Source organism: Sminthopsis crassicaudata, chromosome 2, assembly GCF_048593235.1.
Source record: "Sminthopsis crassicaudata isolate SCR6 chromosome 2, ASM4859323v1, whole genome shotgun sequence".
Classification (NCBI taxonomy): domain Eukaryota; kingdom Metazoa; phylum Chordata; class Mammalia; order Dasyuromorphia; family Dasyuridae; genus Sminthopsis; species Sminthopsis crassicaudata.
This window is the reverse complement of record NC_133618.1, coordinates 336,260,626-336,265,447: the sequence shown is the minus strand read 5'-3', so window position 1 is coordinate 336,265,447 and position 4,822 is coordinate 336,260,626.

The window sequence follows — 4,822 nt, the reverse complement described above, 5'->3', positions numbered from 1 at the left end:
ATTAACTTTGCCTACCTGGCAAGTCATTTAACCCCAATTGCCTCAGGGAAAAAAAAAAAAGAGATTCTACAGAAGACTTTACAGAAAGAAATAGATAAGAATCTCACCGGATGAGAAAGAATTGCTGAGTTGTGATCCATACAAGTATAGTAACATTGAAATATCACCAAACCATCTCCTACTCCTAGCATAAGACTATGTATAGATATATATGTATATTATATATATATGTGTGTCTGTTATACAAATATACACATGTTATATGTACACATATAAGTATATATGGTATAAATATCTAATAAATGTATAAACTACATACTTACATATGTGTATATGTGTGTGTATATTTTTCTTTTTTTCTTTTGTAATTTCAATCATTCCTAATTTATGGTGACTCCATCTGAGGCTTTCTTGGCAAAGATACTGGAATTGTCTACTATTTCTTTTTTATTACCTGACTTCGTGTGACTCTGGGCAAGTCACTTATCTTTGTTTGCCTTAAAACAACTTATTTGTAAAATGAGTTGGAGAAGGAAATGACAAACTTCAGGATTTTTATCAAGGAAAGCCCAAATGCAGTTATGAAAAGTTGGTTTTGACTAAAACTATTGAACAACAACAACAACAAATCAACTAATCAATCTTAATACATGATTATTTAACTGGAGTAGATACTGACAAATATAATAAAAGGAAAAAATTGTGTATATGCAATTCAGAACTTGCAAAATATATTAACAGAAGAAACATATGTAGGAACCAAACAACAAAAGTGAAGCAGCTAAATCATAGGTCATAGATTTAGTGATGAAAAGGATGCTCATGGTGTTCCAATTTAATTGCTTCATTTTGCATTTTAGGAACTGAGTTATAGAGAGTTAGGATACTTAAGATCACACAGGTAATAATGGCAAAGCTTAATCCTGAGAATAGGTTCTTTTACTCCAAAGCAGCATATATTTGATACTTGTTACTAGGTACAGGAACATAGGGTAAAGGATAATCAGGTAGGTTCCTTTCATATACTCAACAAAATTCTATAATAGAGTATAAGAACTGGAGATTGTAAGCTATTATAAATTACTGCTGTTTGTGTTAATATGAATTTATGAGTGTCTGATCTTACACGATTATGTATGTGTGTAGAGGAAGCAGGAACTATGGGATCAAAGGTCCAAGTAGAGAGATCCCTTCCTCAGAGACTGAATACTTAAAAGAAATGGGAGAAGGTTTCAAGGCATACAGAGGGAAGCAATAAAAGTGATTGGAGGTTTGGAAAATAGGATGAATGAGAAATGACAAAAAAATTGAGATTCCTACAACTCAAGGAACGCTAACTGAGATGTAACCCAAGATAAGATATAAATAAGATAAGAAATAAATAACTAATTTATTTTTTTATTTTTTCTAAACATACTTCCACATTTATCATGCAGCACAAGAAAAATCAAATCAAAAGAGAAAAAAAGAGAAAGAAAAAAAGGAAGCAAACAACACCAAAAAGGTGAAGATGCTATGTTATGATCCATACTCAGTCTCCATAGTTCTCTCTCTGCATGTGGATGTGTGTCTCCATCACAAGTTTATTGGAACTGGCCTGATTCACTCATTATTGAAAAGAACTACGTCTATCAGAGTCGATAATCACATAATCTTGTTGTTACTGTGTACAATGTTCTCTTGATTCTACTCACTTCACTTAACACCAGTTCATGTAAATTTCTCCAGGCCTCTCTAAAATCATCCTGCTGGTCATTTCTAATTGAACAATAATATTCCATAACATTCAATTTCCCAAATGATGGGCATCCATTCAGTTTCTAGTTCCTTGCCACTACAAAAAGGAAATAGTTAATTTTTATTGGTTAAAATAAATGGTTTAATAAACGTTTGTCAAAATGGAGGAATGATGCTTCTGTAAGAGCACAGGAAGAAGCATAATGAAATTGCTAGGGAAGGGATTTAGCTTAAATTACTTAAAGAACTTTTGGACAGGACACTTATGCATAGGGTTAAGTGATAGAAAGCTTGAGAAAAGGATTTTTAGGAATTGAAGGGATATACACTTGCCAAAAATTGTTGAAACTTTGACAAAATAACATATTGATAGGGAAAAATAGTCCTGGGTTCAATAATTTGTCCTTTTTTTTAATTACCTTTGTAACTTTGGATAAGTCACTTGTCACTTCATAGGGTCTTAGTTTCTTCATCTGTAAAATAACTGGTTTGAACAAAATTATCTCTGAGGTCTTTTTCATCTTGAAAGTATGGATCCATAAAAAAGGAAAAAGGATCCACATGTGCAAAAATGTTTGTGGCAACCGTTTTTGTAGTGGTAAGGAAATGGAAACTGAATGATCAGCCCATCAGTTAGAGAATAGCTGAATAAAGTTATTGTACATGAATGTTACAGAATATTATTGTTCTGTAAGAAACTATCAGTAGGATGATTTCAGAGAGGCTTGGAGAGACTTATGTGAACCAATGCTAAGTTAAGTGAGAGAACCAAGAGAACATTGTACACAGCGTTCAACAAGATTATGTGATGATCAATTCTGATGAATGTGGCTCTCTTTTCAGCAATGAGGTGATTCAAACCAATTCCAATGATCTTGTGATGGAGAGAGCTATCTGCACCCAGTGAGAGTTCTATGGGAATAAAGTATAACTCACAACAAAGCATTTTCACTTTTTTTGTTGTTGTTTATTTGGCATTTTGTTTTCTTTCTCATTTCTTTCTCTTTTTGACCTGATTTTTCTTGTGCAGTATAATTGTGGAAATATGTATAGGAGAATTGCATCTCTTTAACCTATAATGGACTTGCCATCCAGGGGAAAGGGTGGGAGGAAGAGAAGAGGAAAAATTTAGAACATAAGGTTTTGCAAGGATGAATGTTGAAAACTATGCATATATTTTGAAAATTAAAAGCTTTATGAAAAAAGAGAAAGTTTATGGGTCCTATGATCCATTTGACCTTTGGATACCTTCATATTCACAAATTCTAATTAAATATTTGTTGGAAATATGGTATTGTAAAAGATCTAAGTCTCATTCTTCATTTCCTAGTTGTTTCTTCCTTTACCCCAAGAAGTGTTTGTTAAGTTTACTCTTTCAGACATTTTTTCCCCTTAAAAAGTCAACAAGGTCCTGGAATGGCAGGATGGAACCCATGAAACAGTCCTATAATCCTGACAAGAAGAGGGAGGCCAAAGTTCTATCCAGATTGTTTGCTTCCACTCTTAAATAATGTGAAACCCATTCCTATTACCAAGTACTTTCCTTTGAACTAGGAGAAAAGAAAGTAGAAGGGAGTCTGAAGAAAGAGGAGGGGGAAGATAGAAAGCATAAAAAAATAGATGAGAAAGAAGGAAAAAAAGAAAGCAAGAAAGGGAAAAAAAGAGGAGGCTGGAAAGCCATAAGGAAAATGTCGTGGCTGAATGGCGAGACCTGAGCATCTGGAAAACAGACTTGGGGGTTATATTTAGCCTGCAATGACTTGCAATAATTTGTGTGAGGGAGGGGAAGAAAAAGAGTGAAATATGGAGTTGGCATCATTTCGGGAAGGGAATGAGTTATAAGAAAGGAACGGCTTGATAGGGAAAAGTAACAAATGAAAAAAAAAAAACCCAGCTCTTGCACTGTTCTTTTAAGGGAGTCTGGATAGAAAGTTGAACAGAACATATTGAGATATTTACAAAGATGTCAAAGATAATGTTCTGTTCCATATGCACTCTGGGATCCTTCCCTCAAAGAATGTCAGAATCATTCCTGGATATGCCAGCTGGGGCACTGACAGTGGCTCCACATGTGTTTCCTGGATGATCTGAGAAAAACTCACTGTAGAGAAAGTCTAACAGCAGGGATTCTGGGCAGGGATACTGACCTAGGCTAGCAATGCTCTGTAAAATTTTAAAGTATGTATACATTGCTGTATCCTTTCTCCAGCTAGGTTATAAATAGAAGATTAGTTCAAAGGGACTCAACTTTTTGAAAGGATACTGCCAAACAAAGACTGCAAACTAAACACAGTAAAACCTCCTTAAGCTTATGTTGGTTTTATTCAAAATAGCATGTAATTCAAAGCAACTGTGATTCCCTAGACTAGATGCCCTTTTGTCCTTTAATAAAAACACTGGATAGTCCAAGTACATCCACAGCAAAATCTCGACAGTTTGGAATCTTAAGAGAATGAGTTGTTCTTGACAGCTGAGTTTTCCAGATAGTTGAGGGTTTTGAGACCAACAGCTAATTGAAACTACTAAGTTTCAATGTCCCTAAGCATTAAAACTATTTTTTAAAAAGTATGTCCTTTTTAGATGGAAATCTTTCCTTCCCTTTGAAACTCTTCAATTTATCCTGTATATATCTTGTACCTACCTAGCTGTTTGAACATTCTCCACACCTCCCCTGCCCAGTAGAACATAAACCTTTGAAAGTAGGTGCCATATTTTTGCTTTTCTTTGAATTATTAGGGCTTAGCACGATGCCTGGCACATAGTAAGCAGTTTTTGTAATAATAACGCTTGTCAAAAGACAAATTAAATTAATTTTTATTCTTAAAAATAATCAGAATCATTTCTTGATTACTCCAGATTATTAGGATAATCATCAGTTATTGGATTCCAAAGTTCCCTTCTATTAAGTGGCTTCAACTTCCTGGGATCAGCTGTTTGTTTTGGTTATCATCAACGTGCTTGTCTCTAGCAGCACTTTTCCGATTTCCAATTCTCTAGTCTATAGGCTTGGTACTAGATCATCAAGCTTTTTAGAGGTTAAAATTGACTCCAAATGAGAATCTGAGGGGCTCTCTCATAAATATTG